The sequence below is a fragment of the Capra hircus genome, chromosome 6 (assembly GCF_001704415.2).
Source record: "Capra hircus breed San Clemente chromosome 6, ASM170441v1, whole genome shotgun sequence".
NCBI classification, from domain to species: domain Eukaryota; kingdom Metazoa; phylum Chordata; class Mammalia; order Artiodactyla; family Bovidae; genus Capra; species Capra hircus.
In genome coordinates, this window is record NC_030813.1 from 26,359,424 (window position 1) to 26,387,231 (window position 27,808).

At 40.6% G+C, this 27,808-nt stretch overlaps 1 pseudogene; it reads right to left on the reverse strand.

Annotated features, from left to right (window-relative positions):
• Nucleotides 1-20,728, reverse strand: part of LOC102186755 — a 46,721-nt pseudogene extending 25,993 nt beyond the window's left edge.

Genomic DNA, 27,808 nt, shown 5'->3' on the forward strand with positions numbered 1-27,808 from the left:
CTGATGGTCCAAGCAAGATTTGCCTCTGTTTATTTCTCAAATAAAAGCAAAGGAAACCATAAACAGTGGGAAAATTCCTTCCACCTCCGCAAAGGGAGATAGAAGGGGCCTAGAAAGGCTGTCACCCAGATTTTTAAATAAGAAACTGAAACAGAGCCAGTTTTCCTGCCATCAAAATGTGAGCTCTTTCAGATGTAGCTAATGATGGGCGCATTGAGCTAGGACAACTTAAGTTTAATTCCAGAGCACACACATCAAATGCTTGGTTATCTTTATCCTGCTCTTCTGTTATTGCCATAAATGATGTAAATAGTACATTCTCTCCTTTGGGAAGAATAACAGGAGTGACTGTGGTTTGTTTTCTTAACTCTTCTGTTTGTGTTGATACACTTGACCAAGGAGAAATCTGCCAGACATGTAATGTGTAAGCGATTCAATGTGCAGCTTGAGGCTGCAAGTTGCTTGAGGAGGAGGACCATTCTGGTGCTCTCGTTTTTACATCCTTTGGTTTCTAGCTTGTGGATGTGGGGGAAGGGTCCACAGAACCTGGCTTTCAAAAGAGAATTAGGGAAGGGTTCCTAGAGGCCTGAGACTGACCTCCTCCCAAGGACCAGAGAGAGCTGTTCCCATCGACTGAAGGAGGCAAATTTAGACGTGGAGTCAGAGGAAGGGCCCTCCCTCACTGTACACCTCTCAAGCAAATTGCAGAGATAAGGTAGTAATGAATCCTTCAAGGAAATCCTTTTGTGCATCCTAGGTATGATAATATCCTGCATGCATTAAACACTTAGACTGTCTTCCACTGGCATTTCTGCCTTGTTCCAGCATGTGACTAGCTGTGGATCCCGGGACCACCATGGCAGATGGACACCCTCCCTTCCCTTCCTCACCCCTCAAAACGTCTATCTTTTGGGCTTGTCTCCTTCCATCTCTACTCTTCTTTTTCTTCCTCCTTTCCCTCCTTTTCTTACTCACTCATCAAATCAGCATTGTCATCCACTGTTTTTCACTTAAGATGCATCTTCATAATTATAGACCATCATTACCCAATTGGACTTTAGAGTGCTCTTAACACATCAATAGGTCAATGGCAATCAAAGCAACTGTGATAAATTAGTCATTTAGTTCAGTCATAGTACCACTTCTAGTGGCAAAAAGAATAAATTGTGCCATAATACTACTAGTATTACCTACTAGGATTTTTTGAGACCCAAGTGCCAGAGAGGCAATGTGCTAGGTATCTATATATATCCAGGCCTCACACCACCCGACTGACTAGCTACAGTTTTTCCTATATCGCATGTGGGAAAACTGTGGTTTAGAAAGAAAAGTGAAGTCACTTACCAAAGTTGCAGCTGCCCAGCTAGTAAGTGATGGACTCAGATTTGAACCCAAGAATTTTGATTCTCCAACTTAGGCTCTTAATTATTATGCTCCCCTGCATTGCTTCCTCTAAGGAGAATAAAGGGCACCATTCTTGTCTTATTCCCTTGAAGTTTCAGTTATTTTGTGTTCAAAGATCTTGTCACATCAGTTTTTTTAAGTAAGGTCTTGTGGACTTCTAGGAGTCTGAAAAGTTACCTCAAAGTCCTTTAATTATGAAAAAAATCCTTGTTTGGGGATGTAATTCCATGAATCTTTTCAAAGATTTTCTTTGACTTAGCAATCTTATTTTATTCAACTCAACATCTATAATTTAATACTCTGCTCCAGCTTCTTCTAAATGTTCCATACACTGTAATGAATGTTAGGACAAAAACAGGAAGAAAACTCAGGATCTTAAAACTGTTTTCTTTATAAAAGGCGATGAGTCAGACTTGCAAAGTCCGCAGCACAAAAGCTCTTAATAATGCTAATTCTGTGGAAGCAGTGCATACCACTCTCTTTTATGAAACAAAACTTCCTTTAGATGTTTGTTCTATTTGCGGCAGATTTTCCAAATTTAGAGTAATGTTCTCATTCCTTACTGATGTGTGGGTAGAAGCTTTATTGAGTCAAAAAAACATGACAGTCCCATATCTATCACTGGGAGACCTTGAGTAAGTCATTGAATTCTTTTAGAACAAAGGCTGATATAGTGAAGGCACCTCTGGACCATCCACCTTTCCCCCTCTACCCTGTGTCCTGGGGTCTTTATGGACCATCCCAATGGTTCCCTTGCCTACTGACTTCCTGTTGGATTCAACCAATGGGAGGCACCAGGGTCTTCCCAACCCAGGGATTGAACCCCGGGTCACCTGCATTGCAGGCAGATTCTTTATTGTCTAAATCACCAGGGAAGCTGGTAGAAGATCAGAGGAAGGCATATTTATTTGACTGGCTCCCTTCTTGCTAGCAGTGTGTGGCAACTGCCACATTCCTCTCTCAAAGGTCATTGCCTCTCCTACAACCACAGCTTTTAAGTTCCAGGGACCACACCCTCCCTTTACCCTTCCTCTCCCAGATCAGCAATGGCTTCTGGTCTATGTTAACCCTATCTGCACCCTGATACAAAAGATACGGATTTAGGTAGACCCTAAAGTTTCTTCTAAGTAGTATCCCTTTTCAATAGGTTCTAGAAAGACCTTTTCTTTTGGGAAAGGAGGTGATTGTAATGCTTAATTGACAGAATGTGTCCTAATAGGAGTTAGCATATGTAAATAAGAGGATATGGGACTGGGAGTCAGAGGATCAGCATGCTACCGAACAGGATACAACCATCTTCCTCTTTTTAAAAAAACTGGTAAAATACACATAACATAAAAATTACCATCTTAACTCTTTTAAATTGACAGTGACATTAAGTACATTCACATTATTGTACTACCATCACTACCATCTGTTCACAGAACTCTTCATCTTGCAAAACTGAAGCTCTGCGGTCTTTAAACAATTAATATTTTTCCTGCCCTCAGCTCCTGGGAACAACTGTTCTATTTTCTGTCTCTTTGAACTTGATGAATCTAGATACTTTATATAAGTGAAATCATACAGTGTCTTTTTTTGTGACTAATCTGTTTCACTTGGTATAGTGTTCTGAGTTCATCCATGCTGAGCATGTTTCAGAATTCCCTTCCTTTTAAAGGCTGAATAATATTCCATTTTGTGTATCTGCCACTTCGTTTTAATCCATTCATCCATCTATACACACTTGGGGTAGTTCTACTTTTTGGCTACTGCAAATAATAATGCCATGAACATAGGTATTATGGATACCCAACATTGGATACCCAAATGCCATGAACATTTGGGTATCCAATACCCAAATATCATCTTCAAGTCCCTGTTTCCAGTACTTTTGGATATATACCCAGAAGTGCAAGTGCTGGATCATATGGTAATTCTGCTTGTAATTTTTTAAGGAACCAACATCTTGTTTCCCATAGTGGCTGCACCCATCAACAGGGCACAAGAGTTCTGATTTACTCTGCATCCTCACAAATCATTTGCTATTTTCTGTGTTTTTTTTTTTTTAACAATAATCATCCTCTAGGTATACAACTTTGAACCAATATTTGTTTAGTGCCTATTCATCCATCCACTGTGTTAGGTACTAGGAATATCACAAACAGACTCTGCTCTAATGGACCTTATAATTCTAGAGGAAAGAGCGACAAAAACAAAAAAGTGAAATAAAATAATTACAAATCTTGAAAAACACTGTAAAAGAAACATAGAGATGAGACAGAAAATGATGGAAACTTACTTATGGGGGAAAAAAAACCTTCTCTGAAGAAGTAACATTTAAACAGAGATATGAAAGAGGAAAGAAAGAATATAGAAAAGAGCAGACCAAGCAGGTGATATGAATGTGCAAAGGGCTGGAAAGAGCTTGGAGTTGTAGAGGGAGCAGCAGTGTGGTAGGGGTGGGGGTGGGGGGCTGGGCCCGGCACAGACATGGAGAGGACACAGTAAGGGCCTTGTTGTTCAGGTCCTTATAAAGCCACATTTTAGATCTGAGATTTTCCTCAGTGTTCAGTATGAGGCCATTGAAGTTTTCCATGGGAGAATTGCATGCTCTGAACTTTGGACTAAACACTGACCTAAGCTTCTGCTCACCAGGTGTCTTCCCAGGAGCCCTTGTGGCTTTGGGGCTGTGGGTCTCTGGCTGCTGGAAGCTGCATTGTGCAAGGTTAAGGACTCAAGCTCTGAAGTCAGAGATAGCTGGATTCAAATTCCAGTTCTACCACCTACTCACAGTGTGACTTTAAAAACTTTACTTAAGTCCTCAGAGCCTCAGGTAAATAGTAGTTTCTTCATCAAATTGTTTAAAAGTAAAATGAGAAAATATATGTGAATCCCTTAATGCAATGCCCAGCATACATTAAACATTAATACACATTAGCCATTATAGTCATTCATTTAACAAGTTTTTATTGAGAGCCCATCATGTCCCTGGCTCTGAGCTAGGTGAGAGGGGTAAAAAGGTGAGACCATTGTCCTGGTTTTTAGAAGCAGCAGCACATCTAATTATAAAACAGAATGCTAAATGCAATGGGAGATGTATGGGTAGGATATTATAAATGCACAGAGAAAGTGCGTTCAACCTAGACTGGAGATGCGGGGACAGAGGAGTTGCCCAGAACAAGTGATAACTGAGCCATGTCTTAGAGGATGAATTGAGGGGAGTGAAGGGCATCTGGACAGAGAGGGCCACATGAGCAAAAGCAGAGAGACAAGCAGCAGCATAGAGTGCAAGAGGGAAGCATGCTGCAGTTTAGGGGCTGCCAGGATGTTAAGTGTTGGGATAGGAGGCTCAGGAGAGCCAGATCGGGGCCAGATCAAAGAAATTCTTGCATAATAGAACTTGGAGCTGATCCTGTAGAAATAGTGAACCATTAGAGGATTTCTAGCAGTTTAATGCTCTGTCCAGCTTTGCATTTTAGATAATTCATTTTTGGCATGTATGGAAGATGGATGTAATTGGGAAAAGAATGAAGGAAAGGAGAACAAGTAGGAGGCAATTCAGTAAACAGAGAAAGAGACAGTGTGAATGTGAATAAGGTCATTTAACATAAGGATGGAGAAGATGAGGCAGATTTTCTAAACATGAACCCCTTATTGCCAAATTCAGACTTAAATTGAAGAAAGTAGGGAAAACCACTAGACCATTCAGGTATGACCTAAATCAAATTCCTTATGATTATACAGTGGAAGTGAGAAATAGATTTAAGGGACTAGATCTGATAGAATGCCTGATGAACTATGGAATGAGGTTTGTGACATTGTATAGGAGACAGGGATCAAGACCATCCCCATGGAAGAGTAATGCAAAGAAGCAAAATGGCTGTCTAAGGAGGGCTTACAAATAACCGTGAAAAGAAGAGAAGTGAAAAGCAAAGGAGAAAAGGAAAAATACAAGTATCTGAATGCAGAGTTCCAAAGAATAGCAAGGAGAGATAAGAAAGCCTTCCTCAGAGATCAATGCAAAGAAATAGAGGAAAACAACAGAATGGGAAAGACTAGAGATCTCTTCAAGAAAATTAGAGATACCGAGGGAACATTTCATGCAAAGATGGGCTCGATAAAGGACAGAAATGGTCTGGACCTCACAGAAACAGAAGATATTAAGAAGAGGTGGCAAGAATACACAGAAGAACTACACAAAAAATATCTTCACGACCCAGATAATCACGATGGTGAGATCACTCACCTAGAGCCAGACATCCTGGAATGTGAAGTCAAGTGGGCCTTAGAAAGCATCACTACAAACAAAGCTAGTGGAGGTGATGGAATTCCAGTTGAGCTATTTCAAATCCTGAAAGATGATGCTATGAAAGTGCTACACTCAGTATGCCAGCAAATTTGGAAAACTCAGCAGTGGCCACAGGACTGGAAAAGGTCAGTTTCCATTCCCATCCCAAAGAAAGGCAATGCCAAAGAATGCTCAAACTACCACACAATTGCACTCATCTCACACGCTAGTAAATTAATGCTCAAAACTCTCCAAGCCAGGCTTTAGCAATACACGAACTGTGAACTTCCAGATGTTCAAGCTGGTTTTAGAAAAGGCAGAGGAACCAGTGATCAAATTGCCAACATCTGCTGGATCATGGAAAAAGCAAGAGAGTTCCAGAAAAACATCTATTTCTGCTTTATTGACTATGCCAAAGCCTTTGACTGTGTGGATCACAATAAACTGTGGAAAATTCTGAAAGAGATGGACTCTTTCTAGCTTAATGACCCCTACCTATGCTCCTTGGGCAGAGTGATTCTAGTGTTATGTGACCCACATTTGCCAAACACACCTAATTAGACCAGGGGTTACCATATCTAACCCTCAAAGAACCATAATCCATAATCTAGCCAAAATACAGTCGTCATCTCTCTAGATTTTGACTGGGAAGTACAGTGCCTATAGTGACAGGGTCATGGAAATTAGGCATTTGAGGCCCAGTTTTTCCAGTAGTCATGTATGGCTGTGAAAGCTGGACCATAAAGAAGGCTGAGTCCTGAAGAATTGATGCTTTTGGAACTGCAGTGTTGGAAAAGACTCTTGAGAATCTCTTGGACTGCAAGGAGATTAAACCAGTCAATCCTAAAGGAAATCAACCCTGAATATTCATTGGAAGGGCTGATGCTGACACTGAAGTTCCAATACCTGATGTAAAGAGCCGACTCATTGGAAAAGACCCTGATGCTTGGAAAGATTGAAGGCAGGTGGAGAAGGGGATGACTGAGGATGAGACGGTTGGATGCTATCACCAACTCAATGGACATAGTTTGAGCAAGTTCTGGGAGATGGTGAAGGACAGGGAAGCCTAGAATGCTGCAGTCCATGGGGTCGCAAAGGGAGGCCTGGCATGCGGCAGTCCATGGGGTCACAAAGAGTCAGGCATGACTGAACAACTGAACAACAGCAAAGCGTCAGGATGGGAGATGGCCCACGAAACGCCACATACAAGTTGAAGTTCTGTGGAGGGCAGAAGCCATGAGAGTGAGAGGATGCTGAGCTGCTGTGTGAAGAATGGGCAAATGCAAAGAGAAGCAATGGTGGAAACCCTCTGTATGTGGTTGTGTAGGGAGAGAAAGACAGTTACCATGAGGTCTGACTACACTTCCTTGAGATCCTATCATATTTCTTCATGATTCTTTTTACCTTACCTTGTTTGCGGGGCTCCTGTTCTTTGTAACCAGTAGACTCTTATCTAAACAAGTTCATATTCCAAGACCCAGAAGCTAAAATAACACCAATGCTGATATTAATGTTGGCTTAGCCCTTTGGGGCTGCTATAAGAAAAAATACTGTAGACTGAGTGACTTAAACAACAAAAGTATATTTCTTACAGTTCTGGAGGCTGGAAGTCCAAGACTAAGGTGTTAGCGAATTGCCTGGTGTTTGGTGAGGACCTGTTTCCTGGTTCCTAGACAGCTGTCTTCTCCCTGTGTCCTTGTGTGCTTGGATGAGTGGGAGAGCTCTCTGGGGTCTCTTTTACTAGGCTACTCAACCCGTTCATGAGGGTTCTGCTCTTATGATGTAGTCACCTCCCAAATGCCCCACTTCCTAAGACCACCACAGTCAGGGTTAGGATTTCAACATTTGAATTTTGGTGGAGGCACACAGATAGCCCATGATAAAGATAACACTAATGACTTAACAAAGAAATATGAGTCATATTCCCAGTTCATATATGACAGCTGAGACAGGTGTTTGGAAAGGCCTGTGGTTCCGTTGCTGGCCAGTGCAGGGCAGGATTCACGAGTGGGCAGTCTGGCTCTGGAGCACTTAGCCTCTATGCCCTTCCATCCCATGTGATTCCATATACCCAGACACCCATGCTTGAGGTGCTGAGGCTGCGGCTGTTTGTTGAGAGCTCATTACAGGATGCCGAGGAGGTAAAGAGTCAAGGCTCCCAAAACCACACAGCAGGTTGTAGGCTGCCTTAAGATACAACGTGTGCGTTGTATGAGCGTTAGCAAAAACAGCACAAATGGCATTTCACTCTCCCTCTCACGCTTCTACTTTGCAGTGTCTTTATTCATTTTCTACCCATCCTCTGACCTGCAAACCCATGATCTCTCAAGAATACTGAGAATGACTGTGTGTGCATGCTCAGTGGTTAGCTGTGTATGACTCTTTGCAATGCCATGGACTGTAGCAAGCCAGGCTCCTCTGTCCATGGGATTTTCTTGGCAAGAATAAACTGGGTGGCTGTTTCCTACTCCAGGGGATCTTCCCAACCCAGAGATCCAATCTGACCCTAACAGTATTAAAACTCAGGTAGATAGTTTTCAACATGAACCGCAAGTTGGGCCATATAGTGACAAACTGCCTCACCCACTGATACACAAATCTGGCAAGATCTCTTTCTTACAGAGGCACTTATTTTTTGAACTTGTTGTTCTTTCACTAAGTCGTGCCCAATTCTTTGTGACCCCATGGACTGCAGCATGCCAGGCTTCCCTGTTCTTCACCATCTCCCAGAGTTTGCTCAAACTCACATCCATTGAGTCAATGATGCCATCCAATCATCTCATCCTCTGTCACCCCCTTCTCTTCCTGCCTTCAGTCTTTCCCAGCATCAGGGTCTTTTCCAATGAATCGATTCTTCACATCAGGTGGCCAAAGTATTAGAGCTTCACTTCACCAACAGTCCTTCCAGTGAATATTCAGAGTTGATTTTCTTTAGGATTGGCTAGTCTGATACCCTTGCTGTCCAAAGGACTCTGAACTTAGTAGCCACCAGTTTTTAGATTTATAAATTGAGAGCTACAGTTAACCAGCTCAGATGTTAGCAGGGTTTTTGTATCCATTATTAGCCTCACAGATAGACAGACAGACAGACACAAACACACATGCGCACTAATCAAATAAGGACAAACTAGGTGAGGGGAATGATCAACTCCTATCTGATAGCACTAGTTCCAAGCTCATTTTTTCCTGAGGTATCCATAACACTTTCTCCTGTTGCTATTTTTTTTGTTGTTTTTGTTTTTTTTACAAGAAACAGAAATAGAATCTCAAAAACTGTAACATTAAAGAGTGAAGATGGAAATTTCTTTCCAAGATTTATAATGAAGAGATAGGTTCTCCATGTAAATAACGAGCCCAGCATTTCTATGAAGTGAAATGAGGTCAGTCATTTGTAAAAGGTATGTTGTTTCATACTGCAGCAGCTCCCTAGGCCATTGAAAATGCGGCGCACAACCATGAGTTAACGCTTGTACAGGACTGTATATCTTTTAATCCAGCCTGAAAGTCAGCCCTGAAAGCAACGCATTTAACAGGGGACATCAGTGGCTCACGAACGTTCAGGAAAAGGAGAGACCTGCTGACATGAATGTTCAGGAAAAGGAGAGAATGCGAAAAGAGGCTTTCTGACTTTAAAAAAAAAATGTTTTACAAACAGTGGCAATGAAGCGAAAAGACCATCCTGAGAGACAAAGAGGGAAGGAAGTCCTCAGCTTCTCCCAGTGTGGTTTCCACACTTCTCTGGCCCCAGTTGGCTTTAAGACAGAACTTCTGAGGTGCTGTGAGGTCCACAGCCTGCGTCCTCATCTGTGAAGCTCACCAGGCATTATTTATCTAGCACGCATTGGTGACTCAGATGGTAAGTGCGCCTGCATTGCAGGAGACCCAGGCTCAGCCCCTGGCTTGGGAGATGCCTTAGGGAAGGACATGGCAACCCACTGCGGTGTTCTTGCCTGGAGAATCCCATGGACAGAGGAGCCTGGTGGGCTATAGTTCATGGGGTCACAAAGAGTCAGATGCCACTGGGCGACTTACGCTTTTCGTTTTTCACTCTGCGTTGTTCCTGGAGCCAGGGTATAGCATCGCCCTCAGAAAGTGTGCCCTTGTGATCTCAGGCTCTGACAGGAAAGCTTCCTGGAGAAACTATGAGGATTTGAGTTTAGAGAGGGGAGGTTCCTGAACACTACAGGAGGGTTCACTAGACATCAGCTCTTTTGCTATGAGCAGCTGATACAACGGCTGTTCCTGGCTATCACATGATGGCCTGTGTCAGAGCAGGCCCCAGGTGTCCTTGCCCAGATGTGGAACTTGGGGAGGAGGCTGCAGCCTACCCCAACCCCCTGTGTTATCAACCTTTAAAAACCTGGCCTCATCATGAAACGTGGCCAGTTCCGGCTAGCTCTCTGAGGTGGGTCACTGAGAGGTGCATCCCTTGACCCAGGGGGTCATGTGCAAAGCCCAGCCAGTCATGGGCCCCACCACAAAGTCCTGAGCCATCTGTTTTCAGGAGCCAGAGTCGGCTTGGTGTTGGGGAAGCGCAAACAAGGAAGGCCCGACCTCTTAGAGCCTACTGCCTAATGGCTTGTTTTCATGTGTGGTGGGGTTTGGGGCTGAGAGGTGGGTGCTGATAAACAGGCATTAAAGAAGCTGTTAGGCATGCAGACCCCAAGTCAGACTGCTTGGGTTCAAATGCCTCCATTTCAGTCCGGATGGCTCCGACTGATTGCTGTGAGGATTAAATGAATGAAAATATACACAAATCACTTAGAACAGTGCCTGGGATGCGTTAAACACCATGTAAGTATTTACAACAGTGTTGAGTCTTACTGAGAGGGATGTCAGTGTGGTCTAAGGATTAGCGTGTGTTCTCTGAGGGGGAGCCATTCAAGCAAGTCATTCAAGGATGAGTAGAGGAGGGAAGTTGGGTGGCGCCTGCTCCAGAATATAGGGCTGTCCAAGGGGTGGCATTAAGGGCACTCGGCAGAATCGTTTCGGTTGTTGTCGTTTTGTAGAAACAGTGTTGTGAGATGAGTACCCTCCTAGTGCGGGACACGGTGTTGGAGGGATGGCTGTCTGAGTATCAGTGTCCTCATCTATAAAGAAGCTCACTACTCGGGAAGAGAAGATGAAAGATGAGGAAGCAAGTGCATGACTGAAGGCTGTAAGGACAGCAAGGAAGAAGCGGTCACTCACTTGGGGTCTGATTTAATAATGGCTTCAAAGAGGAGGTGATGGTGATGGAGGTTGCCAAGTGGGGAAGAGATGTTTCATTTTGAGCCAAGAGCACAGACCTGTGACTTGAAAAGTGAAAGTGAAAGTCACTCAGTCATGTCCGACTCTTTGCAACCCCATAGACTATACAGTCCATGGAATTCTCCAGGCCAGAATACTGGAGTGGGTAGCCTTTCCCTTCTCCAGGGGACCTTCCCAGCTCAGGGATCAAACCCAGGTCTCCCGCATTGCAGGCAGATTCTTTACTGTCTGAGCCACAAGGGAAGCCTGACCTGTGACTTAGGCAGCACATTCAAGGATTAGTGAGCAGTTTCGGGTGACTGCAGCAGGGAGGGGGTAGGGAATGTGCAGGTGGAGGGTGGGGCAGGGTTGGTTAGAGAGGGACCTGGAAGGCAAGCCCAGATGTCTGGATTTTATCCTGGAGAGAGTTTAGAAAGAGCACTCTGGCAGAGGTGTCGGGAGATGAACTGATGGTGAGGGAGACAGGAAGCAGAGGAAAGAGTCAGGAGACTGTTGCCATTGCCCAGGCAAGACATAGTGAGGGACTGAACCCTGGGCAGAGAGGGCAGAGTGAAGATGGAAGAATGAAAACCAGAGGTTGATCCTACAGGCTTGGTGACTGGTTGACTGTGGGATGCCTCCTGATGGGGTGACTCAGGGAGTGGTGTCTCAGTCACCCTGGGGAAGGCTGGCCCAGCACTGACCAGAGAGAATGGACGCCTTCCAAAGGGCATAGCTGTGCTCACTGAATTAGTTATCTATTACTGTGTAACAAATTACCCCCAAGCTTACTCTCTTAAAACAAATAATCTATTTTCTGGATATGCTGTGCTGTGTTTAGTTGCTCAGTTGTGCCTCTTTGTGACCCCATGGACTGCAGCCCTCCAAGCTCCTCTGTCCATGGAGATTCTTCAGGCAAGAATACTGGAGTAGGTTGCCATGCTCTCCTCCAGGGAATCTTCCCACCCAGGGATTGAACCCAGGTCTCCCCCATTGCAGGTGAATTCTTGGGAGCTTGTATACCGGGCAAGCGGGATCACTGGGGACCATCAGAGGCTACCCTGTGTTATTTGCCCTGTGGGAACACTACTCAGTATTGCTAGTGCTTGATTTTTCAAGAAAAGTTGAAAAGTTAAAATTTTATATGAAGTCTTCCCATTTTAAAATACTGGCCTCTAATTTAAAAATTTAAAAAAAAATACTATTGACTAAAGCAGATCTCTCAAACATGGCCTGTGCAATGCTATTATGAAACCACCATTACAGAGACCGCAGTAGAAAGAGCCGGATTGGAAGGGAGGGGACAGAGGTTTCCTTTGTCCTTTTATTTGGAAAGCCAAGTCATTGTTAAAATGGTGGGCGCTTGAGAAGTACAAATGCCAATCATTTGATCCAGATAACTGTATTTATATAAATTCTCCAGTCATATTGGTAAAAGTGACTAGTTTTCATTAAAAGCAAGCCTTTGATCCCTGATCTGACAGCTGCACATCTATATAAAATGAGACACTTTGACATCCTCAGCTCTGAGCTCAATTGGACAGGTGGTTTCCTGCACACTAATGGAACAGAAAGACAATTGAGTGCTATTAGATAGGAGAGAACGCTCTCACACACAGGAAAACAGCTTTTTCCTTTGAAGAGAAAAAAAGAAAAACATGATAAAGAACAGAAAATGACTGACAGAATCGGAGCTTCCCAAATGTCAGAAGAGCTGTTTCAGCTGCACTCTGGCCTCTGTTAGGGAAGATTAGGAGAGTTTTTAGACAAGTATTGAGCATACCTTAGCATTAGCTGACTCAGGGAGCAATTTGCTGGTAAAATAAGCCTGCTCTTGGAGGATGTCAAAAAGCTAAGATGCAGCTTGGGTTTTTTGTATTTAAACACAGCAAACAGTTTGATAAAGCTTAACTTATACACACTCACTGAAAACATTCATAGGCAGGAAAACTTTAGTGTAAAGCCACCCTTGCTCCGTCATTCAACAAATACCTACGGAGTACATACAGGTGCTGGACGTGGGAGGTATTGGAGGGAAGACAACCAAGGCCACTTTGCCCCATTGCTGTACAGACTGGAGGACAAAGTAGATATTAATCTAATAAGGAAAATATACTCTGTTTCATATGGAGGAAGAAGGGGCCCAAAGGGAGCTTTGCCCCCTGGTGACTTGGGAAGACTCCCATAGGACCAAAAATTGAGTTACAGGTCACCAGTTCAAGGTGGTGGGGTGAGAGCAAACTTTGGGTTGTTAATCATGTAAATGGTAATTAGGAGCTATCTTTTACATAGTTTCAACTCAACTTTGGGTTTCCTTTTCACTATCTAAGTGATTATAGCACAGGTTGAAAAAAAGACAGCTCATAGTTGTAGTAGAGCCATAAAGTAGAAAAAAAAAAAGGTCCTACTGTGTAGTATAGGGAACTCTATTTCATATCCAATGATAGACCATAATGGAAAAGAACATGAAAAAAGAATGTATGTATATGTGTAACTGAATCATTCTGCTGTACAGCAGAAATTAACACAACATTGTAAGTCAGCTGTAAGTAAAGTATGTAGGTAAGTGTTAGATACTCAGTTCATGTCCAACTCTCTGTGACCTCATGGACTGTAGCCTGCCAGGCTCCTCTGTCCATGGAGTTCTCCAGGCAAGAATACTGGAGGGGGTAGTCCTTCCCTTCTCCAGGGGCTCTTCCTAACCCAGGAATTGAACCCGGGCCTCCTGCAATGCAGGCAGATTCTTCACTGTCTGAGCCACCTGGGAAGTCCCTCATCAAATACATTTTTTTTTAAAGTTGAAGATTACTATTTTCTTTTGTTCTTCCCCCATAAACACCAGGAATGACAATTGTGTCATTTCTTTTAATGTTCTTTTAAAAAATCTTTATCTATCAGCCTTTGGTAATGTATTTTAAGTGCAATGTATTTAATTTGGTTTGGAATTCTGTTGCCTTCCCTTTTGTATTATAACCTGAGACCCTCATTTTCAAATTTCATCATTGCTAGTAACTACCCTCACATATTTACATTTCAGGATTTTCCTCATGGCTTGAACCTTGCTCCTTCTTCATTTGCCTATGGGATTCAACTCCACAGAATGGCTGATAACTCACCAGCCAACCACAATGATCAGTCTCTCACCCCAGGGGCCTGGAGAAGGGACTGAGGTCAGACTTGACTGATCTGCTGATCCCATGGAGCCAGTGACAACAAACATTTTAGATGTCACAAAAGATAATTGATGAGAATTAATATTGGTGTTTATACATAGACATAAGCTAAGAGTTTTAAGTTTAAAAAATTAGAGATTTACAAAACCACACAATATTTGGCCACTCTAGCTCCCCATTTAACACAATGAAATTTAAATTTTTACATCTGGGTTGTTCAGCAGTCTTGGCAAGTAACTGCCAGTCAGAGAATCCAAATGTCATAAATGTTGCTTTTATAATGTATCCCATTTGTGACCACAGCTTTACCTTTCTATTCTTGCAATACATATCTTATTATTAAATTGTGTGCATTTTATAAACACATGTGAGACGGGTGGTGGGAAGTCAGCCAAGAGAAAATGAGGAGTTCATAGGAAAATCTACTTACTTTCAAAATTTTGCTGGGTCTAATTTGCAAAGAGAATAACCCGCACATGGATTATTGAGGGTTAGCTGTGTAATCCCTGAATAGTACAACACTAGGTAATGATTGCTGTTGAGAGAGATTTTCTTTCAGTTTCTGTATTTCGAGGATTTTACATATATTACCTCAAATTCTTACAATAAATGTATGAGGTGGTTATGATCACACACATTTTCTAGATGGGGAAACTGAGGCCCGCAGAGGCTAATCTGCCCAAGGTCATAGAAATGTTATGGGTGGAGCCAAGACCCGACATACCTGGGTTTATCTACTGCACAGCATTGTCCCCTTTGTCCATCCATTCATCCGTTCCATCATGATTGTAGTGTATGCAGACCTGCCTTGATTGTGGGATAGTATCCGTAGGTGACAATTAACAAAACCATTCAAAAGAAGAACAAATAAGAGGTTAACATCTTGACTGTCAACAGTTTAAACGGCAAAACATAAGAGGAAAGGATTACTTAGCAGAGGCCAATGTCTATATAAGAAGCAATCATTCTCTAGAATCAAAGATCTCTAGTCAATAGATGACAGTCTGCCAGAACATCCCAGCTGGGTCTCTAAGTCGCAGCTGTGACATCTCTCTCTCCATGTGTGCTGAGCTGCTTTAGATGTTAGTCTAAAAAAGTGACTTTTCTTTGATATGTAAAGTTCAAAGGAACTTTGTTATACTGGAGTTTACTTACAAGTTGAATAATAGCATACAGGTAAAAAGAATTCTGGGTTGACTGGTATGCTGTGGCTCCACCCAAATAGCAAATATTTGGGCTTATTCAGGAAAGCGCAAAATGACAAAGTAGCAATGAAGGGAAATGGACCACCCAGGAATCTGGAAATGGACTTTGATGCCCTTTGGTTTTATTGTATAGTCAGCCAAGACAAATAATAACCAAAGTAGTAATATTTTATCTCCCGGGCTTATGTGCAGGCTGGATAGGAACTCCACTCATAAAAAATACAGCCCTCAGAATTCTTCTGAAGAGAAGAGATCCCACCAATTACTTTTTATTGTTGTTATTATCATTACAGGCATACCTCATTTTATTGCAATTCACTTTACTGTGCTTCACAGATGGAGAATGGAATGGCAACCCACTCCAGTATTCTTGCCTGGAGAATCCCCTGGATGGAGGAGCCTGGTGAGCTACAGTCCATGGGGTCACAAAGAGTCGCACACGACTGAAGCGCCTGAACAAGCACGCACATGCTTCACAGATATTGTGTTTTTTATGGATTAAAAGTTTGTGGCAACCCTGGATCAAACAAGTCTACAGGTATAATTTTTCCAACAGCATTTGCTATGTGACTGTCACATTTTGGTAATTCTTACAATATTTCAAACTTTTTATCATCATTATTATTATTTGTTATGATGATCTGTGACTGGTGATCTTTGATGTTCCTACTGTGATTTACTGAAGACTCAGATGATAACATTTCTAGCAACAAAATGTTTTTACATTAAGGTATGTGCAAACAATTTTTTTAGGCCTAGTGCCATTAGGTACTTGATAAACTACAGTGTAGCATAAACATAATTTTATGTGTGCTGGGAAACCAAAAAATGTGTGTGATTTGCTTTATTAGTATTTGCTTTACTGCGGGGGTCTGTAACTGAACCCTCAATATCTCTCAGATACTCCAGCATTACTATTATCATCATCATTATTAATTTTAAAAGAGAAAAGCTGTTCACATCTATCTTACACCACTGCTGTAGGAAACCTTTCCCTTCAATAGATTAAGAATGGAGATGTTCCATGAGATGTTTCTTGCAGAAGAGTGGGAAGGCTGTTGACCCCACGCCCCATTCCACATTCTAGGCTAGGGAAGCATGGAGAGAAGAATAAACTCCCCCCACCACCAAAGATGTCCATATTTTAATCCTCTGAACTTGTGAATAAGTTATTTTACATGGCAAAGGACTTTGCAGATGTGATTGAGGACAGATACAGGAGACTCAGGTTCAATCCCTGGGTCAGGAAGATCCCTTGAGAAGGGAATGACAGCCCCCTGCAGTATTCTTGCCTGGGAAATCCTATGGACAGAGGAGCCTGGCGGGCTACAGTCCAGGAGGTCGCAAAGAGTGGGACACAACTGAGTGACTGAGCAAGCTAGTACATTTGTGGTGATTTGTTCCCAAAGCAGGAGAAAATAAATACAGGACAGAACAAATCAAGGCAGTTGGAGGTTCTGACCCCTTTATCAACATATTTCTCTGCCTAGCAGTACCAGCAGCTTGGTGGGGAAGACATCCAGTGATCTATAGCTGTTTAAACTGACTGAAGTCAAAACCTGTTAAAGTCCTTGTTACTTTTATTGATCTAGTCTTTGTTTTCATACTAACTAAAAATAGATTGCATGTTAATGCCTTTGAAATTTATTTATTTGCCTTTCCCCTATCTGAAGATCTAATTTGTTGTTCAGTTGCTCAGCTGTGTCCGACTCTTTGCGACCCCATGGACTGCAGCACACCAGGCCTCCCTGTCCTTCACCATCTCCTGGAGCTTGCTCAGACTCACGTCCATTGAGCCAGTGATGCCAGCCAACCATATCATCCTCTGTCATCCCCCTCTCCTCCTGCCTCAGTCTTTCCCAGCATCAGGGTCTTTTCCAATGAGTTAGTTCTTCCCACCAGATGGCCAAATATTGGAGACTGAGCTTCAGCATCAGTCCTTCCAATGAATATTCAGGGTTGATCTCCTTTAGGATGGACTAGTTTGATCATCTTGCAGTCCAAGGGACTCTCAAGAGTCTTCTCCAACACCACAGTTCTAGAGCATCAGTCCTTTGGTGTTTAGCCTTCTTTGTAGTCCAACTCTCATATCCATATGAGAAAAAACATAGCTTTGACCATACAGATCTTTGTTGGCAAAGTAATGTCTCTGCTTTTCAATATTTGTCAATTTGGTCATAGCTTTTCTTCCAAAGAGCAAGGTCTTTTAATTTCATAGCTGCAGTCACCATCTGCAGTGATTTTTGGAGCCCAAGAAAATAAAGTCTGACACTGTTTCCATTGTTTCCGCATCTATTTGCCATGAAGTGATGGAACCAGATGCCGTGATCTTCGTTTTTTGAAGGTTGAGTTTTAAGCCAGCTTTTTCACTCTCCTCTTTCACTTTCCTCAACAGGCTCTTTAGCTCCTCTTCACTTTCTGTCATAAGGGTGGTGTTATCTGCATATCTGAGGTTATCGATATTTCTCCCAGAAATCTTGATTCCAGCTTGTGCTTCATCCAGCCCAGCATTTTGCATGATTTACTCTGCATTTAAGTTAAATAAGCAAGGTAACAATATACAGCTTTGATGTACTCCTTTCCCAATTTTTAACCAGTCCGTTGTTCCATGTCCATTTCTAATTGTTGCTTCTTGACCTGCATACAGATTTTTCAGGAGGCAGGTAAGGTGCTCTGGAATTCCCATCTCTCAAAGAATTTTCCACAGTTTGTTTTGATCCACACAGTCAAAGGCTTTAGCATAGTCAATGAAGCAGAAGTAGATGTTTTTCTGGAATTCTTTTGCTTTTTCTATGATCCAGCAGATGTTGGCAATTGATCTCTGATTCCTCTGCCTTTTCTAAATCCATTTTTGACATCTGGAAGTTCTTGGTTCACCTATTGTTGAAGCCTAGCTTGAAGAATCTGAAGACCTAATAGTGTAATTTAATTATTAACCAGAAGAATGCTCCTGTTATTATAAAGAAACCTACCCAATAGCTAAGGTCTCTTCTTACTTAATACTGATGCCTTCAGTTAAACCAAGGAATACAAAACCAAACAGAATTTAGTGGCCTACAAACCAACATTATCATTACTGCTACTTTAACAGATACAGACTTCGGCATTTTCTAATTTACTGTCACCAAGCCTAAAAACAAACCTTGTGTACTTTCCATTTATAGACATGGTTAAGAAAATCGTTTGGTCTGAGGCCTGAATGAAAATAAGATACCAAGGAACAGCTCAAATTAACCTTTAGTAGATAGGTTCTTTAGTTGCAGACCTTTCTGGATTGAACGAAAGCAAGTCCTCTGACTCCCTTGGTTAAACAAATCAGGTAGACATCTTGTCTTTGAGGATCATTTTCTATCCTTTGTGTTAGATATAAAGGACAGAGGAAATGCTTATATTTTTCCCTCATGACTCATAATTTCCATCCACATGACCACTTTCCAATTCTTCTAATAATTCCTCTCTCATTTACCGACTCTCTTTCCATTCCTCACAGTCAAACATTGCCCCAGAAGGGTTGTCTAAACTTTATTTCCTGCTGCCAAAGTGCAAATGATCAAAAATTAACTATGCAAAGAACATGGGTGTGAGGAAGCCTTTGATCATTCATTTAGCATCGTGAAAGCTAGGCTTACCATGAGGTGAGTGAAATTTAAGCTTCCCGGTTTCTCTTGTAGAGGTATCCTTGCACATGTGGGCTCCTTCAAAGGTCCTGGGAGGGATCGTGACACATTCACATAGTTATAGAATTTTGTGCACTTTGCAAAAAAGTAAAATACTTTCATGTGTCACAGTGTAGTCAAGTGGTGCTACTAAGGACACAAGTGTTTTGGGGATCTGGTTACAGGAAAGTTGAGTTGGGGGCACAGTAAGTTTTGGCTCAGGGCATATATATTTATGAGGTCCCAGTCACTCATACAGTTAAGCTATTCCTGGCTGACCTGGTATAGAATGACTTTCGGATGTTCTTCCTGCCCTTGAGTCAACTTACCAGGCATTGTGGCTTGAAGGACCTGGGTCAGAGGTCATGTCAGGATAAGAATGTGTCCTATAGCACCTAGCACTGGAAGTATGTGGGGAATAGAAAGAAACAAGGTTTGCAATGATTAGAGCCAGAAGCAATTCTGTGGAAAATTGCTCCAAGTGTCAGATGTGTGAAATTATAAGCAGAAGATTCAGTTATCATCAATGCCATATCAAAGCAGAAATTCTCTCTTGTCAGGAGTATACTTGATTATACATTATATATAAACTCCAAATACATTTTTCTAGAAATCATCTAAAATAGATTTTATTAGAATTCCTGTCTTTCTGGCTCACCATCCTGTAGCAGTGAGTACATCTGTGTGTGAAGTTGCATGTTTTATGCATTGCATCTATCAATAATGAAACACAAATTTTGACCAGACATGCTAGAGGAAGACACTTTTCTCTCTTTTGAAAACCATACAGACTTGGTGCCACATGAAGAGGTGATCAAAAAGCATGCAGCCAAAATATGTAGGAAAAAAGCATTATGAAAGGATGTGATGTAATTGAAAAACAAGAATGTTGCCGTTTTCTAGATTTAGGGATATTTGTAGTATATCATCTTTCTAATATTTGTGATTTGTTTAAATTCCTTTTTATTCTAAGTAAATATTGACTTTTGTACCTAAGTTTTATTTATAATTTAATACTTTTAGAGTAGACTGACTTCAAGACTCACCAAATCTAGATCCACTCCTGCATTCCTTTCTATTTGTTGCATGCATGCATGCTAAATCGCTTCAGTCATGTCTGAAGTGACTTTATGGACTGTAGCCCACCAGGCTCCTCTGTCCATGGGATTGTCCAGGCAAGAATACTGCAGTGGGTTGCCATGACCTCCTCCAGGGGGATCTTCCTGAGCCAGGGCCCGAACCCGTGCCTCATATGTCCCCTGCGTTGACAGGTGGATTCTTTATTACTAGCACCATCTGAGAAGTCCTCTAATTGTTGAGCACTGCCCAAATTTGGCAATTTGTGGTGGAGACCTTTATTGTTCACTGAACGCCTTTGGTTTGTTTGGTCATCTTTTAGGTCTAAACCCTACTGGGAAAATAAGAGAAAACTAACTAAACATTGCTATACCTCTGAGAGCAAGTTTACATCCTGTGCACGGCTGTCAAACAAACATCAACACTTCCCAGTCCTTTTCTCCGTCTTTGCTTTTAGGGGAACTCAAAGTAAATATGCCTGGACTTGTTTGCTCAGGCTGCCGTAATGAAGTACCACAGACCGGGCAGCTTCAGCATGGTGTCTAAGGTGCTGTCTCTCGGTTCTGGAGAATGGACGTCTGAGATTGATGGGTTGGGCCCCTCTGAGTGCTGCGGGGGAGAACCTGCTCCATTCCCCTCTCCTAGCGTCTGGTGTTTGCCGCGGTCACTGGTGTTCCTTGCTTGTAGTTGCACAGCCCCGATCTCTGTCTTCATCTTCACTGGGCATTTTCCCTGTGTGTATGTCTCTGCGTCCAAAAGTTATCCTATACAAAGGCCCACCCTAATGACTTCATCGTAACTAATTACATCTGTTAAAAAAAACCTGCTTCCAAGTAAGGTCACATTCTGAGGTAATGGAGTAAGGACTTGTATTTTTCATGTACATAATTCAACCCATAACAATGCCTTAATTTTTTTGTACCTTTCTTCATTTTAAAAGCAAGAACAATAAAAGCCCAATCCAATAAAGTGGTCATCCCTCTGTATTGCTTTTGGGAATGTGAATTAGAACATTAGAAGAATAGAATTTAAGTTCGTACTACAATGTGAACTCCATAAAATCAGGGGCCTCATCTATCTTCCTCTTCACTCTAACATCAGGTGCAAAAGATAGAGCTTAGCACACAATAGGAGCTTGACACACACTTGTTTTAAACAAAAGAATGATCTTAATATGCCTACACTAAATTGTTAAGGTTTACTAATGCTTAGAAACCCAGAGAGAAGTGTTGCTAAATACCGGAATCTTGACTAAATAGATGGAGTCACACAGCCTGAAAATCTATCCAGATGAATACCGAATACTTTTGGTCTTTATAAAAATAATAGATTTTGTTGAATATGATGGAGTTAATCTCACTGTATGGAAATATATGTGCTATATGTCTTCCTTAAACCACAAATAAGATTCCTAATTCCTTCTCCACTAAGGAACTGGTAAAATCCTTAGGTAAATCTTTTTCAGCTTTCAAATTCCACTTGAAATTCCAAATCTCATAGAAACTCAAAGAAGGACTCGATCCTCTGTGTTTGATTAGGTTCTCCTGGTACTTATTCTCACAAATTTCAAAATTTGTTTTTTTGTTAGTTCTTACCACTTTTGAACTTCAGTGATAATTTCTGTTATTTTTGTTTCAATCTTAGCTTTGCTACTATCTGTCCTATGAAAGACATTCTTTGTCTTTTTCACTAAGATAACCTCCAGTACTCGCTTATTGCCTGTTAAATATTTACTGCTCAATAAATAACTGATGAATCAACTAATAAATTCATGAAAGACTGAATAAGGGAATAGGCATGGAAGTGAGACTAAGTGAGCCGTCTCTAGTCTAGATTCCTCTGCTTTGAACTTCACCTGAGTTCTGTTGCTGATCTTCATCATCTTTCCTATGCTGGTTTTGCAAGAATGTCGTTTTCTTTCATTGTAGTCCCTATTTCTCTGCAGAAAATCTCTTTGCCTTGAGTTTGCTCAAAATAATAGCCTTTATGAATCTTATCTCTAAGGAAACTGTTTTCCTTCGGTAAGCTCTGAAAAATGCCTACTGCTGCTTATTTGTTATCAGAGGAACTTCCCATTCTATTGCAAGGCCCTGAAGCTTTCTAGTCCTTTAATCTGGGTTCTCTGTTTCTGGTCAGTAGCCTCTATGTTCTGCCTGCGTTGTGTGGATGAAAGCTAAATTCTTCTTTTGGTGGATGAAGTAACTTACTGATTAGGGTCAGAGCTACAAAGAGATCCCCAGTGGAGAGAAATATGCACGCAGTGAACCTTCTTTTGTAACATTAAGAATTATTACTAATAATATTTCTGGCTGTAACAGGGAAGACTGTTTCCTAATTTAACCATTTCATCCACTTTATCTGCGAAACTTCTATTGTTTCCATTTTGAAGCTATTATAAGTAATCACACTTTGGGGGGAGTGGTAAAAAGTTCTCTCCTATAAGAATTAATTTTTTAAGAAAGTCTGTAAGTGGAGTTATGGGGCCACCCATTAAGCATGGACCTTTTTTTAAGGATCTTGATACAAATTCAAGTTGTTTGTCTGAATGTGTATCATCAGAACAAAAGAAGGGCTTCTTAAAGACATATTGTCTGAAATCACTGGTAAGTGGAATCCAGAAAATAAGACAAACTAGTGAATATACAAAAAGAGAACCAACTCAGAGATACAGAGAACAAACCAGTGGTTATAGGTTGGGGGAGGAGGGGCAAAACAGGGAGGAAATTGAGAAGTACAGACCACTATGTATAAAGTAAATAAACTGCAAGAATATACTGTATAGCACAGGGAATATAGCCAATATTTTTCAGTTACTATAAATGGAATATAACTTTTAAAATTTGTGAATTCCTAAGTTATACACCAGAAACTTTTATTGAACAACACCTCAATAAAAAAGATAGTAAAGAAAAAGTTTAAAAAAAAATTCAGTAAAGTTCCTCTTTACTGAACTCTTAAGACTGTATATTATGATTTTAAAAAACTAATCTTTAGTAGTAGTATTGATGAAAAATACAATTTATTATCTTATTTGTTTGATAATTATCAAGAATCAACATGCTTGACTAACTGGATTTTCTCTTTTGTGAATATTCTATTGACCATTCATCACTGGGCTCCTATTGCTTTTCTTATCAGTTTGTATAAACTCTTTATATAGAAAACATATCAACTTTGACATTTTATTGAATATATTTTCCTATTTTAATGTTACCACATGGTTTTTTGTGCATAGCACTTTTTATTTTTATAGATTCAAATCTTCTGGTCTTTTGTTTTATAATCTTCTGTTCGTAAGCTTAGGAAATCTTCCCCCTTTTATAAATAGATGCTATATTTTCTTTCTAAAAATGTTTCTGTTTTTGAAACTGATGTTTTAATTGAAGTATAGTTGCTTGACAATATCACATTAGGTCTTTATTGTTATTTTGTATTTTCTGCAAATATTCCTACTGTTAGAATTTTAAATATTTAACTTTCTAATCAACCTAGAATTTACTTTGGTGTGTAGAATGAAGTGAGGAATCAATTTAGTTTTCATATTTCTTGACACTTGTCCCAACATCATTTATTGAGTAATTTAATGCTTAATTAGGTTTAATATGCTTTCTAATGATATAAAAAATTCCTATATAAAACAGGGTCCATTTACGAGTATCAAAAGCAAAATTTCTTTGACAGATTTTTCTCAAACAGCTGATACATTTTGTTAACTTGTTCCAGGGATACCAGCAAGGTGACTGAAACAAATGTGCCAGTACAAAATGAAGGGGTTGTATAGTGGGAGACAGAATACTTACATAAGCAAATAGCTTATTTTTAAGTAAGAAAGATTTCCATTTCATTTCACAATGTCATAAAAAACATCACGTCCATATCAGCTGTTATAAGAGAAATATGTGGTGAGATGGTCCCTTTTCCCAGACGGGCATTAAGCTTTGCTGTTAGGTTTTAGAATGATGTTGTCAGTTAATAAAAATAAATCATTGATATTTTTTATGGGAGTTATATTAAACTACTTATTTGGCTTCTAAGACTCCAAACTCTCAGGTTCTTTGCTATTCTAGTAGTTGCTTCCCTTCAGTTTTCTCTGCAGGGTTTTCTTTGTTGTCTCAAGCTCTTAATGTTGGCAGGCCCGGGGCATCTCTCCGGGCATTCTCTGCATCGATGACCTCACCCAGTCCTCTGCCTTTATGTTCCAGTCTCCTGCTGATGGCCTGAGAAGTTCCCCTGAGTTTCAAATGCATGGAAACTGTCTGCTCAGTATCTCCACTAGAAGTCTGAAAGAAGTTTCAAATTTGGAATGTTCAAAATACAGCTCTTGTTTTAAACCCACAAGTCCTGTTCATTTTCCAGTCTTCCTCACCTCATTAAGTAACTCTAGCATCTAAGCCACTTGCTTTCACACAAAAACCAAGCAGCCGACTTTGATCCCTCTCTTTCTCTCACCTATCTTACTCAGTTCAGTTCAGTTGCTCAGTCGTGTCCAACTCTTTGTGACGCCATGGACTGCAGCACGCCAGGCTTCCCTATCCATCACCAACTCCCGGAGTTTACAAACTCATGTCCGTCAAGTCGGTGATACTATACAACCATCTCATCCTCTGTCGTCCCCTTCTCCTCCCACCTTCAATCTTTCCCAGAATCAGGGTTTTTTCAAATGAGTCAGTTCTTCACATCAGGTGACCAAAGTATTGGAGTTTCAGCTTCAGCATCAACTTTCCAATGAATATTCAGGACTGATTTCTTTTAGGATGGACTGTTTGGATCTCCTTGCAGTTCAAGGGACTCTCTAGAGTCTTGTCCAACACCACAGTTCAAAAGCATCAACTCTTTGGTGCTCAGCCTTCTTTATAGTCCGACTCTCACATCCATACATGACTACTGTGAAAACCATAGCTTTGACTAGATGGACCTTTGTTGGCAAAGTAATGTCTCTGCTTTTCAAAACGCTGTCTAGGCTGGTCATAACTTTCCTTCCAAGGAGCAAGCATCTTTTAATTTCATGGCTTCAGTAACCATCTGCAGTGATTTGAGAGCCCAAGAAAATAAAGTCTGTCACTGTTTCCCCATCTATTTGCCTTGAAGTGATGGGACTGGATGCCATGATCTTAGTTTTCTGAATGTTGAATTTTAAACCAAATTTTTCACTCTCCTCTTTCACTTTCATCAAGAGGCTTTTTAGTTCTTTTTCACTTTCTGCCCTAAGGGTGGTGTCATCTGCATATCTGAGGTGACTGATATTTCTCCCAGCAATCTTGATTCCAGCTTGTGCTTCTTCCAGCCCAGCGTTTCTCATGATGTACTCTGCATAGTAGTTAAATAAGCAGGGTGACAATATACAGCCTTGACGGCTTCCTGACCTGCATACAGGTTTCTCAAGAGGCAGGTCAGGTGGTCTGGTATTCCCATCTCTTTCAGAACTTTCCACAGTTTGTTGCGATCCACAAAGTCAAAGGCTTTGGCATAGTCAATAAAGCAGAAGTAGGTGTTTTCCTGGAACGCTCTTGCTTTTTCAATGATCTACTAGATGTTGGCAGTTTGATCTCTGGTTCCCTTGCCTTATCTAATCCAGCTTGAACATTTGGAAGTTCACAGTTTATATACTACTGAAGCCTGGCTGGGAGAATTTTGACTCAACCCATCAGCAAATATTTTATGTCTATCTCCAACCTCTATCTGGATTCCACTTTTGATTTATCTACCCCATTATTCAATATGGACCTATTTTTTCTAGCCTAAGTTATTGAAATAGTCTCCTAATTGATCTCACTATTCCATCTCACTTTGACCTTTTCTATTCTCAGCAGGGAGACCAGACAAATCTTTTTTTAAATGTAGTTAGACCACATTCTCACTTGATTGAAATCTTCTAATGGCTACCATCAAACTTAGGACAAAACCCAAAATACCTGTGTGGTCTACAGGCCCACATATGCTCTGTCCCTCATTACCTGTGTCTTTGTCTTCTGTGATGCCCATCTCACTTTTTCCGCTTCAGCGACACTGGATTACTCATTATTCCTGGAAGACATGGTTCTATGTCTGGTCTTTGCTGTTCCCTCTGCAAGAAACACTGTTTCTATAGACACCCACGTGGCTTTCTGCTGCACTTTCTTCAAAATATCTGTTCATATGTTACTTCTTTAGAGGCCTTTCCTGACCCTTCTATTCTAAACAGTATCTCCTACCTTTCATTCTCTCTTAAAACCTATTTTACTTTTATTCAGTACATGTATCATTACTAGACAGTTTAGTAAAGTAAGTCTTTGTTTGTTTGGTGTGTCAACTCCATAAGTGTCTACAAACCATGCGGGCAGAGTGTCTGTGTTCTTCTCTGCTCACCTGGCTATCCTCAATACCTAGAATTTTGTTAAGCATATAGTAGGTGCTCAATAAATACTTGTTGAGGATCTTGATTAAACCTGTAATATTTTGAAAATGTTTATAACAATGTCTTCCTGCACAGGAACACAGTGTGTTTTTCCATTTTCTCAAGCTTTAATACATATATCTCAAAATTTTGCTCTTTTTTTTGAATAGGTGAAAGACATTATGCATTAAGGCCACTTCTAGGATGTCTTATTTTTTATTGTTACTGTGTATGGGCTCTCTGTATTAATTTTTCTCATAACCATCTCAAATCTTTTTAGTACTACATATAAATATATATTTTAAAAGTGTGTGCATGCTCAGTCATGTCTGATTCTTTGTGACCCCATACACTGTAGCCCACCGAACTCCTTTGTCCATGGGATTCTCTAGAGAAGAATACTGGAGTGGGTTACCATTTCCTTCTCCAGGGGATCATCCCAACCAAGGGATCAAACCGCATCTCCCGCATTTCCCACATCTCCTGCATTGCAGGTGGATTCTTTACCACTGAGCCACTGGAGAAGCCGCATACTTTACAAGTGTCTAGCTAATAATTTCAGTTATATTGGAATGCTTTTTATTTCTGCCTGCTCATCTTACATTCATACTCTTGTGTTTAGTCAACTTTTAAAATTATTTCTTTGGACTAATATAGTGATTTCACCCCAAAATACACATCATTTTATCTCTTCATTAATAATATATACTTTTCATTTTGTATTATGTCGTATTGCATTGGCTATAACTTTCAGAACAATATTAAGTAATATTCCTTCTTTTCTACATATTTTTAATGGTGATATCACTAATGGTTTACTAGTAAATATAATGTTTTACTATTAAATAAATATAATATTGGTTTTAATCTTACACTGTTTTCTTATATTAAAGAAATATTTTTTTATTTATACTCAAATATTATTAGGGGTTCGTGTTGAATCTTATCAAATACATTTTAAGCATCTATAAAAGCATGTTTTCTATTTTATGTAATTATCTGATGTATTATATTAATAACTCTCCTATTATTTAATGATTTCTACCTCCCTGATTATGGTGAATGATTCCTTTACATACTGCATAGTGTAACTTGATAGTATTTGCTTAGCAAATTTGTAGACATTGCATGTCTCTCAATATGTGCTGCTGGGTATTTTAATCCAGACTTTTCTTGCTGCTCTTTCTTCCCTTTTCTTTCTACCTGCCATTTCACTAAGTATTACTGCCAACCCTTAAATTGTTACTGGCCAACAGGTTATAGGAAAGAAGGCAAGACTCTGCTTCAGAATCTTGTCTCAAAATTTGAAATAGCCCTGTCTTCATCTCAATGAGTAAAGAGAACTGAGTGGTGAATATCTATAGAGGAAGGTTTCCATCAGTCTGGGTGAGCAGAACATTACCTTGCATGGTAGACAACAG